Source organism: Myiozetetes cayanensis, unplaced genomic scaffold (assembly GCF_022539395.1).
Source record: "Myiozetetes cayanensis isolate MyiCay16 unplaced genomic scaffold, myiCay2020 scf42, whole genome shotgun sequence".
In the NCBI taxonomy this organism is placed as follows: Eukaryota; Metazoa; Chordata; class Aves; order Passeriformes; family Tyrannidae; genus Myiozetetes; species Myiozetetes cayanensis.
Genome location: NW_026087654.1, coordinates 696,219 through 712,299, shown reverse-complemented (window position 1 = coordinate 712,299; position 16,081 = coordinate 696,219). Strand labels below are relative to the sequence as shown.

The window sequence follows — 16,081 nt, the reverse complement described above, 5'->3', positions numbered from 1 at the left end:
GTGCACCTTTCTTGCATGTTCTATTATGCCACACCCCTGTAAAGTTCTTCAGCACACTGGAGGTTTTGAAGAGAACCTCAATGAAATATCCACTAGGTATGGTTTAGACAGACATACTCACACCTTAGGCCAGAAAGATGGACTAAAAACTGTCACAAAACCTTTACAACTAATTTTTAAGATTTATTTTAACAAAGATAACTCCCAAACTGTATTATGCACACAAATGAAGAACACTCCATATAAACACCCAAACAACCAAACAGTGTAGATGATGACAAGAAAATCAGCTTTTCTCTTTCTCAGCTGAGGAAGTAATTATTTTTAAATTATCAGATGTAATACATTAATGTTCTTAGTACTGTTAAAACCTCAAGTTACACGACCTGTCCCTCAGCAATCCCACAGGGGCCATTTAGAATCCTAACTAGCCTAGAGAAGTTCACCAATTTCATATATTCACCCTGCTTCTGAGAAATGTACAAATTAGCAAAACCCTGTTATTTTAAAATAAACTTCCTACTTCAGCCAGAGCACACAGGATTTTATTTGAAGTTGCTGAATACAGCTATTGCTAATTGGGTTGACTGGCAATAAAAAAGGCCTCCAAGACCTTGTGGTTTAGGAATATTATGAATTTGCAACATCACCAATTTCAATTCACTTTTTCATATGTTCAGTGCAAAGACTTAGCCAAAGATGAAATGATCTCTTGCTCCTCTGGAGCAAAGACTGTGTTTATCAGATTCTTAGGACTAAGCTTCTTGAAAGTAGGTCAGATTTCATACAGTCTTACCTGTGAATGAAACAGGTAAAGCATGCAATTTTATGGACCACCTGCATGTAATATAAATCTTGGAAATCACACAGTCTCCACTGGTATAAATACATAGAAAGGTTTGCAAGAAAGTGTTATAGCAGCAGGAACTCAATTCTATCCTTCCCCTAAGCCACACAACGCTGATTTTAAAGACAGGAAACTATGTTGGGAGCTGCACAAAATAGATGCTCTGCAGTAAATTCAGTGGGAGTCACTTCAGAAGGAATCCAGTGGTTAAATAAAGTGACAAGATGTTGCTGGTAACAAAGGTACCCGGGAAGCCACAGGAAATGTCATAGTTTTTCATATCTGAGATCCTGAAGATATTTTATTAGCCTTTCTGAGGTGACATCAAGTCCACTGTTCCTGTGCAGCATACCTACACTGACTGCATGTCCGTGTCCAAGTTCACTACTCAGTATCTTCATTACATAGTTTTTCAGACTAGCATTACTCTGTGTAGTTGCACTCTTACAAACTGAAATCTTTTTGAGGCAATGTATTTTCCTGAGTTTAAACTCAGTTTGCTTATTAAACACGTACATGAAGCCTAATGGCTCCACACCAGTACCTGCATCCTTATTTGCCATGTCTCTGAGAGTCTAACTCCCTTTCATAGCACTCAAGTCTCAACTTTGTTCCAGTGAAAAAGCATCTTTTGATTAAAGTTCACTATATGTGACTTTTATATTTCAAATATTTCTGGATGCTAATCTTTGGTTGTATTTAACAAAGTACCGTGCAAGTAGCTTCTGGAATCACATCAAAAAAGGCAAAGCTGGCAACAATGGGTGCTCTGAGTCTCAATTCTTCAGCAATATTTTTTTACAAAAAGCTGCACTTTTTTTCCCTACATTTTTAGTTCTGCAGAGTGTTGAATAATCTTTTGAGCACCTTTCATCTTTTATCTTCACACGCACAAACTTTGATCCAAACCGTACTGACAAAAGCTTTTGGCTTATTGTATTTCCCCAGTTTGGACAATATTGCAGTGGCAATTTAAAGGACTGCTGCTGCTTTACCCCCCTCACTAAGACACAGTCCAGAAGTTTGTCTTGGTGTTTCTCTATTTTGAACAATCTTGAGCAGATTTCAAAACCCCACTGAGCAGTAACAAGAACACCAAGTTGTATATCAGGGATAGCTAAACATGCTGACATCAGGAAACACGACATCTGCAAGCCAACCCCATTTTGGACCTCGATATAGACAATTCATGGAAACTGCTCACAGGACAAGTAGAGTTCATTGGCCTGATACTGAAAAGCCTGTCTATAAACACTTCGGTTGTTTTGGTGGTACATGAAGTACACATGGATAAATAATCAGGGAAACAGAGAGGACTGGAAATGCGCTGGACATTTCTGCTGTTACATGTCACTGCATGATTTCCTACAAGGAATTTCAGTCACTTAGGCTAGGCAGTCATGAGGCAGAGGATAGAAGAATTCAGAGCGAGCAGTGGAGGTTAAAAATGGGGAATATCTATTCTTATGCACATTGAACAGTTCTATGTCCCATGTGGCACCAGCAAAAGCAATGGCACACCATTCAGGGGAAGCTGCTGCTTCTGACTAACAGGTGCTCTGGGGAAAGGTAAGAAATAACAGATGGGGAAAATTGCTGGTCTGAGGACAATAAGCTATCAAAAAACCCAGGACTGAAATGAAAAATGACCAATTATTGATAGTAAATTTAAACCCCCCATCTTTACATCAACTGATCAAAATGTTGCTAACCCCCAGAGCATCCATCCTGTCTGTATACAGTATGCCACATATTAAGATTCCCTACAGAAAGCACATTCATTTTTTCATGTAAAGGAGTGATATTGCAGGGTGATGTGGGAGTTTAATATTCCACAAGTGTCACAATCTATGAAAAGGCTCTTTATATATCCTAAAAGCCTGAAAGGAATATGAGAAAACTAAAGAAAACTTTGATTTTGGTATGACTCCTAATTTAAACTACTTGGAGAAAGATATTTCCTTCCTTCCTTTCAGCTAAATACAGCATGTTCTGCAGAGACTCTTAAATTTTAAGTGTTCAGAATGTATTCTACCACGTGGTAGCTAAGTATCTTGTTTTCTCTATTTATACAAAAATTACTTTCCACTAAGTGTTTTATACTTTTGTCACAAAAGTTCTGAGCATTAAAGAGACCAGCTGTATTACATCACAATGAAACTATAAAACAGTAGTATCAGATGAGAAATTTGATAAACATGTCGTGGTTATTATATTTTAGTATTAAAGAGAAAAAGCAGGGAAATAATCTTGATGGAATGCACATCATTACTCAGTTGTGTTCTTTCCTCTTTCATCTCTCTCATTTGCACGTTATTTCTTTCCAGTAGGACTTACTTTCATTGTCGGATGTGTTAGGATCTAATTCTCCTGTGCTCCCGAGAGCTTCAACTACAAATGGCAAAGTGAGCCACAAAGCAATCTGCTAACCTTACAGAGGGTTGTCTACATGGACTGAGAGATCTTGATAAAAATGTTTTAACAAATAGCTAGCTTTGAGGAAAGAAATCCGCCTCCCTCCCCCAGGGATTCAGGATTCACTGTTCTGGAATTTCTGTTGAGAAACACTTGGAAAATCCTTATGTAGCAAAAAAAAAAAATAACTGACTGACACATGTTTTGGACGCTATGCTTTATCCTGAAGGAAGACACTGCTTTCAGGGGAGGATCCTGAGCTAGGGATCCTGGCTGGAGGCAGTTAAACCCTCATAAGGCTCTTCCCAGCCCTGCTACTTGGCAGGGCTCTGTTCAGTTTGTGCAACTTAACAGCGAAATGGGCCTGATTCCCCAAGGCACGTCACTGGCCTCCAGCTACCCAGTTTGGAAGGTTTCCAATCACCCAAGGTCCAGTAGCACAGCACCTAATTTCAAAGGGGCACTTGAGCAGAGAACTATTCCTATGGGAACTATCTTGGGATGTAAATCAGGATTAGACTCACTAGCAGTTTTGTGGCTTTGGCTTGTAGGTCTTGACATCAGGGACTATTGAGAGAGCGTGGACTCCAAGAGCTTTGTGGTCCGGCCACTCCCCTCGGGGTTGATCAGACAGAGAGAAATAACACAATTATATTTTGAGAGAACCACTGTAGTGAAGACATTCCTTCTGGGATGTTAGGCAGCTTTTTAATTCATGTATAGGATTTTCCTATCATGCCAATTTAAAGGGCAATACTCTTAGGAAAACCTTTAGGCTGCAATACTGAAAATATTTTGCCTAAATAGGGTAGAGCTTATTCACAAGGTACTAGACAAAACACTTAGGATTATATGTTCCTCACATGACTCCAACTAAGAACAGCACATTTCTCTGTGTTAACTTTTTTCACAGATTCAGAAACATATTTCTACTCCTTTTATGCATTAAATGCCTTTCCCTTTGTTTTGTTTTTGCTAACTTAGCAGTTGATATGATTTTGCTTGGAAACACTATCTCTTTAAATAGGAATAGCTCATTCTTAGTGGCAATAGTTGATAAATTATAACATGCCAGAAATATTGTGCATGCTTCTGAAAGGCAGAACATTAATGTCTCTCCAGATGTGCCTAGAAATTAAGCAGCAGTTTTGCGATGCCAATTTTTAATAAGCAATATGAAGAGTCTATAATTTAGGAAACAGTATAATTTAGTATGAAAAAAAAAAAGAGAAAGATTATAATGCTAAACCAGCCATGAAGCAAAAGTTGCCTGGATTTTCAGAAGACACACATTCTCCCTTAGTAACCTGTTTAATATATTACATGTTCTATTACAGCAATAACTCCTCCGTAGAATTGATTCACTCTTGAATATTGTTTTATGCACTGTTACAGCCCTGGTTCAGGACAGTTCCCAAATTCAGATATGTGTATGATTTGATTGATAATTTCAAGAAATGCACCTTCTTACCATATATCAAAGGCAGATTTATATATGACTGTCATCATACAAGCCCCTCTCTGTCCCCTCCTGCTCAGTACTAAGACACTATGCTGCTGGCCACTAGAATCACGGCTCACCTTTGCTGAACATCGAGGAGTAATGGTGAATGCTGGGGGGGATAACTAGGATGGGACTTCCCAGAGGCAGAAGGCTGTTTCCCCAGAGCTGGCTCCTCTGGTTGTCACGCTGGGAGGGAAGGGAGCCAAAGCTGTACATCCTTATCAGCTCTTTACATCCACTCTGTCCCCTAGAGGAAGAAAACAACAGTCCTTTCATTTTCTTATGCAGAAATTCATGGGGTTGATAATTGAGGGTGTAGTAGTTCAGCCCTGCGGGCAAAAATTCAAAGACAGCAGGAACACTATAATAAAAAAAAATATTCAGGAAGAGACACATTTCAAATTGCAATTATTGTCTCCTGCATCTGTCTGTATATTTAGGTTCAGGTTCTTTAAAAATTTAGAAATATATTTAAAGAAAATTAAAATCATTATGCTTATTAGAGCATAAAGTCGTATCAGAGCTAACAACTTATCAGAGAAAGTCTCCATTTCAAACCTTTTTTTAATAAAGGACTAATACTGAGGCAGTAGGTGAGAATAGCATGGTGCAGTCCCATCTTTTAGCATTCAGAAATTTAGCGAGGAAAGTTGGCTCTGAGCTGAGTTGGTTGGGGATGTCCTAAAGGGATCTGTGTTTGCTAGAACTGATATTTTTTTGTATACACACATCACACATAGAGCTCTGGAAAAGCTTTCTTTCTTCCCATTTCCTCACTCTTGCTCCTGTGGCAATACTTCCTCACCTGGTGTTCAAATGCTGCTTCAAATCAGGATAGTCACGCTTGAATTTTCAGTTATCCCATTTTATTTGCAAAATTACAGTCATGCATGTTTTCACTTTACTGTTTGCCTTCACTTTCTTTGTCACTGCACTTAAAACATTAAATTACAATTTAGTTGCTCTTTAGAGAGAGTAATTGCCAATATCTTGCCAAACAGCCTGTGTCCACTATAAATGAAACTTGCATAAATTAGAAAGGGCCATTTTGACTGTAAGAGAATATGAGAGTAATTTATGATGTAAATAAACACCTTGATGTGGCTAGTAGCATTTGGATAATCATAAAATGTCCCTTGTGTAATTAGGGAGCACATTTTTGTCTAATTAAGCAAATGAATGAGAACTATATTTTGAGGGAGTGCAGGTGGTATTGCCAGCCTATTGCACTGTAATACATACTGACACTTGCATTACTTTTATATACAATTACTGTAATATTTAGGAACAGTTTTTATATTAAGCTAGAAATCAATATATTTTAACTTCAGAAATGCCAGCAAAACACAGCTCTTAAAAAAAGAACACACCAAGAGAGATAGTTTAAAAAAAAAACCACCCTATATACAGTGATTCTATTTTGCTGTGTTCAAAGGGAACTGTTTGGAAAGTTTAAAAAAAGTTTTAAAAAAGTTAAAAAAACACAACAAACAAGTGATTCCTTTTTCTCACGTAATACAATTCATTAATACCTGAAGCTTTGTGTGCTTGTTTTTGGCTGTTTGCTTATAAATTTGTCCTGGTTTAGAAAAATCTGTCAAATTATAGCTTAGCAAAGGTATCACATCAAAAAGCAAAAACAAATGGAAAACACTCCAGTTTTAAACAGCGACAAATATGAGAGACTTTGGGGTCCAAGTCCAAATATATACAACTCACGTGTATGCTTGAAACAATTTACTCTTATTCTGTAGTGAGCGGAAGAAACAGAGAGGTTTACAACCACTTCTGTCTGAAAAGAAACGCCCTTATTATAAGACAGCCAAGAAATGAATATAATCCTTTGCTTTAAATATTTCTCCAGTGAGGTGTTTTTTCCTGCCATGCCGGTACCTCCTTTTCGCTTGCATTTTTGTAGTCTGTCACGGCAAGAATTCCAGCCAAGTCTATACTTTTATTTTCGCTTTCATATCCTGCCCAGGTTTCTATCAGCTGCCAGCTGAAGCACATAACACCTCTCTTGTCTGCACAACTGCTTAAAAAGGGACATTCACACCCTGCATTGACGCAGAGTATAAGGAGTCCGAGTAGCTGCTTTTCTGGAGGCTCAGATACAGAGTCGTATGAGAAAGCCGAGAGTCCCTGGAGAGCATGAAATTGTGAGTTCTGCTTTTTGTTTTTCTTATCTTATGTTAAATGCTGGAAAGTTCTTTGCAGTGGTAGCGATTGTCAACCTGGTACCATAGAGGAGCTAATCAGCACCACTGTATTTAATTTTGGTGCCCTCTCTGCACTGTGGATGTTGGACCTGAAAGTTGGACCACAGCATATAGTTCACTGGGGTGCTGAGAAATGGCAGCAAGTTGTAATAAATTTGCCATGCAGCCATCTAAAACTACTCTCTGGAAAGTCCTTGTTTCTCTCACTTGTATGACAGCTATTGAAGATACAGAAGTCTTATTCAGCTTCACAAATACATTTTCTGAATCTGCCTTTAATGAACTATGACAGCACAGTGAACTAACTGGTATTGTAGTGTTCCTGAAAAAAATGTTACTTCACTGAGAAACAAGAAGGAAATGCTCAACTCTAGAAACTCATCTCTTCTTCAGTAAGGAGACAGAGCCATTTCTAAAACCCTGTCATTTTGCTGCAGAATATTTTTACCACATCACAGCATGACATGCACAGAATAACAACTGGCACCCAGAATAACAGAGATGAGGACATAAAGAAGATTGCACAGAGATTAAGTACCATTTTCCCTGTTGCCTCTCAAGTGCACGAATCTTACACAGGTAAGTGATAGTTCCTGGAAACCAGACAGTCCTCATAGGGGAGTTGCTAAGACTCATCTTCAAGACATTAAAGTTTATCTCAAGCTAGAAAAGTTTTTCATGATGCTGATCCTGTCTAAGCAGGACTTTAGGATTACAGCTGCCATTCCCTGGCATTATCATAGGCACTATGCCCCCATTTTACTTAACAGCCAAAATCCACAACTTCTGAGTTCAGTGCAATTTTCAGATTATTTTTTTAGCTCATTTATAAGGATCCTCTTCTGCTGTCACCTGGGCCGCTGACACCTCTCTGCCCTGTTGTTCCACAGCAAGCCAGACGCTGTACCTTTGGGAGAAGCTCTTTTCTGTCCTCACAACCCTCTTCCGCGGCTTCCTTTCATTGCCCTGAAAGGCCACTTCTCTTGCCCTCTTGTGGTTGCTGCCCCAGCAAAACACTGTTCGGGCTGCAGATAAGAGGAGTCGTCACGGCATAAAGCTACAGTGTTCGATTCCAAGGTAAGCAGCTCTTCCGAGTCCTGCTTGGAAGGATATACTTAAGCTGCGAGCAGGGAAGGGACTGTGCAGCAACAGGGGCACAAACCATAAAGTTTCTTCCCTGTATGGAATGGTAAGACGTAGCTGCACAAACGTCGCTGCTTGGGACAGCAATCAGCGAGCAGCCTTTGGTGTCTGTCAGTCACTTGCCTGCCTTCTAAATCACAGGCATATGTATTTGCCCACAGGGGGGTGTTTGTGTGTGTGTGGTTTTTTTCTTCTTTCCCCAAGTTTGCAAATTGCTCAGAAGTGGCAGCAGGAAATCGCTACTTTCTGCTCTTTGTCATAGGAAAAATTTCCACCTTATGTGAGGTACAAATCTAGTACTATATTGTTACATAACAACTGAAAGTAAAACAGAACGGAGGAGGGGGTGGAGCATTTGCTGCTGTCACCAGTGCAAACCTTATCCTAACTTCTCTGTCAACTTGCTGCTCAGCATTACGAGACTTGTGAGTACTTCACAACTTTTGACATCCTCTTGTTTTTCTTTCTTGCTTCATTGTATTAAAAAGGTCAGGGAACTCATGCAGCTTAACTTCCAGTTATTTATTTTTTTTTAAATTGTCTTATAAGATTTGTTATAAATATAGAAGACATAGTTTAAGTATTGTATTTAATCTTGTTTGTCCCTGGCACCTGTTTCTCTGTTTCTGCTGTGTGAGAGAGACATCAGCAAATACAGAGAACTGTATGCTAGCCCATGAAAATTGTCTTTGTTTGCTAACAAATTCACACAGCAAAAATGAGGAGAAAACAAAGCTACTGCTGTGAGCCTAGTTAACATAGCAAGGACAGAGACAAAAAGCTGGGAGAAAAGTTATTTACATCTTAGTGTGTACACTTGAAAGCATTAAATGCAGGAAGGAAACTGAAAATCATCAGTCTAGTGGAATCCTACTGAAAGCAATGACACAGATCTTGTAGATGATAGCACTGTAATAGGGAGCGTTTAGTTGGTAGTAAACGAGTAAACAAATGCACTTATGAGGCTTGTGAAAAATACCACTTTCTGCCTAATCATAGAATCATAGATTCATTTAGGTTGGAAAAGAGGGGAAAGATGTGTGAGACAGAAACTTGTCAAGTATTGTATTGTCAAAACCTGCAAGGCTATATCTATAAAAGCCAGTAATAGGAAGTTCTCCTTCCTGTGCACAACACCTGCCTTGTGATTCCTTCTGCATACAGCAGGTATATTTGTGTGGCTTACTTTGTTATTAAGAGAGTCTGGTACCGCAGAACAAACTCCTGTTTATAATTATCACAGCATGGTTTGCTATACTTTCCAAATATGCCATAGAGCAGCATTTCCTTTGTCTGTTTGGATTGTGTTTATTCCCATTTACAGTTACGAATTTATTTGACATGTACCAGCTAAAAGGAAATCTATCATTTGTTTAATTTATCTTGGAAGATGATTATAGATCAATATAGGATAAACAAAAAATATTTATCGCCCTATAGAGGTATCAAATATCATTCTATGAGTGTCTACTGGACTGTTCTAAATTTTGAGAACATACAGTATGACTTTATAGCCATTTCACAAACATAAAGGTCTGCGTTGCCAGCTCTTTGGAGTGTAGCAGTGAGGCAGAGCGAGCAGCCCCGGTGCCAGCTGCCGCGCAAGGCGGGGTTTCCTGGGCTGGGGGAACCTCGGGGCGAGCCCAGAGAGGCGCCAGGAGCCGCAGAGGGCGGCTGGCGGAACCTGGGAGCCAGACGGGCAACCACCTCACACGTATAAAAGTTCCTGAGGGAGGGGGAGTGACCAGGAGTGACCCTGGAGGGCGCGGCACTCGCACCGACGGGAGCCCAGGGCGGGCGCTCCAGCCCGGGCAGGGAGCGGTGGGATCCACCCGGCAGAGCCGCGGTGGGAATATGCTGTGCCTTGCTCCAACACCGGCACCGGAGAGAAAGCAGTGAGCACACCCCCAGAGAGAGGGACGGCTCCACTTGGTGCCAGAGATCCCGGAGGACGCGAGTAGGCTCGTCTCTGTGACTGGCCCAGCTCCCCCGGTGACCGGGCACAAAGAGGTGTGAGGCTCTGCAGGTGGAACGGAACAGTAAGGAGGATGATGGTCCGTCTATCTTGGGGATGTCGCTGAGGTTAAGTCAGCCCATGCCCTGTGCCAAAACTGCTTCCATAAAGAAAAAAAAAAAAAAAGAAAAAAGGAAAGACAGGTTGATGTCATAGACAATCCCTTCTGAAGGGAACAGAAACTCCCATATCAGATCAGACCCACTTCTTCAGGAAGTCTGCTTTCTTCCTGGGGCCTGGATTACAGATGTGAAGTGTTTGGTACAGCCTTCCAGTTATTATCCATTACTGTTTTTTCAGTTGCAATGGGAAGTCCAAAGGCAATCAAAATATTTCAGGGCCTTGGGACAACTGTTAAGGGATCAGGAACATAAGTGGCTTTCTCCTCTATCCTTCCAATAGCAGAGAATGATAAGGGAAGAAATGGGATGAGCCAGCAGACCAACACCTGGCTCTTGATGCTAGTGACACCATCAGAATTTAGGTGTTTTGATCATCATTTGGTCTACAGAACACCAGACCTGATGGCAATGGATAGGATACACCTGACTCAAAGGAGGAAAAGGATCTTCATGCAGGAGTTAGCAGGGCTCATTGCAACAACTTTAAACTTTGAGGGGGGAAAAAGGGTAAAAAGGGAAAAGGGTAAAAGCAGGCTTACTAGAGGAAAACCTGAGGATGGCACACCAGTTTTCTAGTTACTATGTACTAGCGAATTCCTTCTGTCTGCCGTTGGAGATAGGGCATGGAGATCCATGTGAAAGCAAAGACACAAGGGTTATTGATGTGTTAGAAACCATAGAAGTGCCTGAGAATGGTCATGTAGGAATTTGGGCTCTCCCCTCCAAGAAGGTGATGGAATCAGCAGCTCGACTGTACTGCCTCAGCAGCAATGCACACAGCATGAGCAACAAACAGGAGGTTACGCAGGAAGAAAATTAGAAGGGCCAAAGTCCAACTGAAACTTTACCCGGCTACTGCCATAAAAGACACTAGGAAGTGTTTCTATGAATCCATTAGCAGCAAAAGAAAGGCTAAGGAGGCTCTCCATCCTTTGTTGAATGCAGGGGGAGACACGGGGGATGGGCCCTTTCCAGCCAGGCTTGAAGCACTGGGTGGTGCTGGGTTCTGCTTGTGAATTGTGTCTCTTGTATATTCTGTTATTAACGTTGTTGTTTTTCCTTTTCTTATTTCATTGCTGTTTCTAATAAATTGTTATCTCAGTCCATGATCTTTACCTTTTGTGCCTCCAGCTCTCCTCTCCATTCCACTGCAGGAGGGCGGGAGATTGGGACAGGGAGTGAGTGAGGAGTGCGTGGTTTGGAGTGTTTCAGTGGGCACACTTGATTGGGGAATGCCCTTCCTAAACTATGACAGTGGAGAAATATTCTGAGGTATTTAGTGCCTTTTTTGCCTCAGTCTTTAATAGTAAGACCAGTTGTCTCTGGGTACCCAAGCCCCTGAACTGGCAGACAAAGCCAGGGAGTAGAAAGGAACTCCCATAATCCACGGGGAAATGGTCCTTGACCTGCTACACCACTTGGACATGCACAAGTCTGTAGGGCATGTCTATAGGGAGTGGTGGTGAATAGAGTTAAATTCAGTTGGTGACCTGTTGCAAGTGGTGTCCCCAGGGCTCAGTGTTGGTGCCAGCCCTGTTTAGTAACTTCATTAGTGATCTGAATGAGGGGATCGAGTGCACTCTCAGCCAGTTTGTGGACGACAACAAGTTGGATGTGAGTGCTGGGCTCCTGGAGAGTAGGAAGGCCCTGCAGAGAGATCTGGACAGGCTGGATTGAGGAGCTGAAGCCAACTGTATGAGTTTCAGCAAGGCCAAGTGCCAAAGTGTGACCGTATGCAAAGCTACAGACTTGGGAAAGAGGTGCTAGAAACCTGCCTGCCTGGAGGTGCTGGTCAACAGCCAGCTGAACATGAGCCAACAGTGTGCCCAGGTGGCCAAGAAGGCCAAATGGCATCCTGGCCTGGATCAGAAATAGTGTGACCAGTAGGGCCAGGGCAGTGGTTGTCCCGCTGTACTTGGCAATGGTGAGGGTACATCTCAAATCCTGTATTCAGTTGTGAGCTCCTCACTTCAAGAAAGACATTGAGGTGCTGGAGTGTGTCCAGAGAAGGGCAACAGAGCTGGTGAAGGGTCTGGAGCACAGGTCTGATGAGAAGCAGATGAGGGAACTGTGGTTGTGTAGCATGAGGAAAGGAGGCTCAGGGGAGACCTTATCGCTGTCTACAACTACCTGAAAGGAGGTGGTTGTGAGATGGGTGTTCATTTTTTTCCCCAAGTAACAACTGACAAGGTGAAATAGCCTCAAGTTGTGCCAGGGGAGGTTTAGAATGCATATTATGAAAAATTTCTCCACTGAAAGGATGGTCAAGTATTGGAGCAGGCTGTCCTGGGAAGTGATAGTCACCAACCCTGAAGATATTTGAAAGACATGAAGCTGTGATGCTCAGGTTAATGGCTGGACTCAATGATCTGAAAGGTCTTTTCCAACGTAAACCATTCTGATACCTTGCTGTCATTGTGAATGTTTGAATATTACAGTCAGATCTGTTTTAAGGCTTCTTAGATGGTCACTGAAAATAGAGAGGGATCCCAGGGGCCAGAGGTACAGGCTGATGTGGAATAATTGTGTAGTATAGATAACATAATGCTAGATTTTTTTCTTAAGAGATGTGCCTTTCAGGCCATGGACTGCAATACATTTGACAGAAAGCTTCAAATGCCAGGTTCAGGGTTCTGTCAGATAAATGTTTCCCTCTTCTGTGCTTGGGGAGTTCTGCTTGCTGCAGCCAGCACAACAGAGAGAAAGGCAAACTGGAAGAGCCCACTGTGGGACATGCCGTTCTATCAGAATAGTGTGGTTTGTGATGTAAAGCAGATCACTATTCTGCAGCACACCACAACGTTGCTGCTTGCAGGGATCAGTAAAGCACAGCAGCCCAAACTCAGTTGTTGGAACAAACTTGTTGGTCTGCACAAAAGTACGGATTTTATTCCTCTTGTTTTTCGCGTGACACAATCTCGTTGCTATGTTATGTTCTCTATTTCATCACTGCACCATCACTAGGAGCTAAACCCCAGGACAGTAATATCCATGCATTCCTTTTTTTTTTTAATGAGGTCTTTCCGTGAACTTAAAAACTTGTAATGGAAGATAGTGAGTTTAATAACTTTAAAGTTATTTTTACTACAGGACTGTAATTCACTACCAATTCTCATTATTATGATAAATTTCCAATTCTCTGTGTTACACAAAGCAAAAACATCACAAACATGTCCATTTGCTCTGTATGCATACTAAAATATTTCTAATTTTCAAGAGCATTTCAAAAATAGTTGCTCAGAAATGGAGGGAGGAAAACCCTACAATCCATTACTTATTATCAGCTACTTATTTCTCAGAGAAATGTGTATGAAGCAAAAATCTCATCTCTCTGAACAGTTTCCCGTTTAAGACATTCTTCTCACTCAACTCAGGTTTCTGATTCCCATTTTACAGGTTTTGATGTGACAGAAATTTATTTCAGGAATGAACACTGACATATTAACAAACAGGCTGATAGAATTTGTGTCTGCAAAGTGCAAACTCTAGTAGATAGCACTGTTAATAGGTCCTCATGGGAGTATATGCTCAAAACTCCTTTTTGAGCTGAAGTTTAATGGGATAGAACAATGTTGGAGGTCCCTGGTATCTGCACAGATAGATTATTCTTTCAAAGACAAAAGGAGTTCTGATTTTGTGTCATTAATCCCAGTTCAGCTTACCTTCTCACTGATTCTGTGCCAAACACTGAACCTTAGCTGCTTGTGCCCCCTTCGAAGGTTCCTGCACACTGAAGGTTCCTCTGCTCTCTGTTCCCACGAAGGGTGCTGTGATCCCGTGCTCAGAATGAACCTGAAGGAAGGACTAGAAAAGAAAGACATTTTATTCAAGCTGCCCGTACTATATCAGTATAAACAGAGATCCCACTTGGCCTGGGCTGAGTGCCGCCTTTGGATTAATGTGCTGCACAACTCTCTGCGAAGTCTAGTCTGGGATTTTCTCCACATCCTTTAACTGATCTGGGGCCTGTTCTCCATCATCCATCAGGATTTATGGGCAGCCTGGGCTAGATTTTTATATCATGATGAGAACACAAAGAATTCAGGCACCTTGGCAACTAATAAAAGCTTTCTGTCTGTCATTCATAAATTAATGTACTAGTGTAAAATAAGGAGACTGATTCCTTTTTAGCTAAGAAATTAGTGAACAGTAGCAGAAATATTGGGAAGCCAGCAGGAGATGTACTATATAATTAAACTGTTGTCCTTGATGATAAGTTATTATTAGAAGGCAACAAGATATATGCATCATTAAAAGCCATCTTACAGTACTTCGTGCTATAACAGATGAGGTATATCCTTAGTGGCAGCATAGGGTGATCATTCAGACATTGTTGCCATTATAGCTGCTATAAATTACAACTTAACAGTTTAATAGTTTACCAATTGACTCTAGTGCCAGTGATTAAAAATTCTTTACCAAAAAGAGGGCTGATTTTTTTTTATTTTGCCCACCAATGAACTGTTTTTAAAAGCCTGCTTTATAAAAATAAATACATTTAGACAAGAAAGGTTGTACTCTGTGATAGTTAAAAAAATCTTATAACAAAGTTGTTGACCCAGCCCACCCATGGCCAGAATTTATTAAATGTATTAGGGTGTGGTTTTGTAAATAAAAATACAGGATAAAAATATTTACTGGCTGTAATTTATTTTTGAGTAGGCAGATCACCATATTCTAAACCACTAGCCAGAAATATTTCCCACTGCACCTTTTCCTGGCTGCAGTCTCTGCCAGAAGGCTGTAATTTCCTTCCCTAGAATTTAAGCTATAAATAAGGACAGCATGGAAAAGTTTATTGTGTCTGCAGGAGAAAGGACTTGGGTTCATCGATGGCGTCACATCACCGTCTGCCACAGATTCTTTTTGTGCAGACACTAATTTGACAATGCAGTTGTTGCGAAAAGGATCTTGTAAACCACTCATGCTGTAGAAGATCCATTTTTTGTAAAGGAATAACAACAGTGACAAGGTTTTTTTGCAGATATCTTCAATAAATTTTTTTTAAAAATTAACATATTAATATTGGTTCTTATTGGTTGGTAAGTAACATGATAGAAAGTTAGGCATGAACTCTGTGTCCTCTTCTGATGCAGCATTGGCTAATTAAGAATTATGGCTCTTCTACCAGTGGTTCCTGCAGGTGTCTCTGGCAAGTGACAGTGTCATCATCTGTCTTCCTGTAAGGGAAAGTAGGAACCTTACCTGCCCTTGCAGAACTAAGGAGAGGTTTTGCAGGGATGTGGAAATCTAGACACCTGCAGATGGTTACTGCTGCCAACCTACCTGTAAGAATAAAAGATATCAACATGAGCTCACTTGTTCAAAAATAACAAATTATATCCGTTTGTGTAAGCCGTGCAGTCATGTAGCCTCGGGTTCAATGTCATTTTAACCTCAGCCTGAATGCTGTGAAAATAACGGACACAGTAACAGGCATACCTGTTAAAACCAAGGGTGTGTAGTGTGCTTGTAAGAACATGGAATGGGAGTCAGAGTAGCTCTCACAGGCTCATCTATTGTAGCCTGTGGCAGAAAAACAAGTTTGTTGCACTGGTAGTGTATTTTGGTAATGGTGTAGTTGGTAGAGTTTTTCTTTATTCTTCTTCTTGGCAGGGTAAACAGGTCAAATGGCATTTCATATTCCTGAGGTTTGATTAATTCTGATACTACATGATCAGTTGTACTCAGGGCTGTCATGTGCAGTGTAGAGGCTGGGCAGCAGAGGGGATGGGAAGGAAGGTGGCAATGGGAGCACACCTGGGACTGCACTGGGTCCTGTTCTCAGCCTGGTAAACCTGTCCTGCAATGACCAAC

General features: G+C 41.1%; 1 protein-coding gene across 3 annotated transcripts in view; it reads left to right on the top strand.

Moving 5' to 3' along the window:
• The first annotated feature begins 6,789 nt into the window (after positions 1-6,789).
• The window catches only part of IL15 (interleukin 15), a 67,876-nt gene continuing 58,584 nt past the window's right edge, over positions 6,790-16,081 (top strand). For 2 of the 3 annotated variants that reach the window (XM_050330620.1, XM_050330623.1), the window contains exons 1-3: positions 6,790-6,925; positions 7,423-7,564; positions 7,876-8,062. The gene's annotated coding sequence lies outside the window, so the exon portion shown is untranslated. Of the gene's footprint in view, positions 6,926-7,422; positions 7,565-7,875; positions 8,063-8,468; positions 8,554-16,081 lie in introns of those variants that run through there. The other variant, XM_050330622.1, reaches the window with a different exon arrangement.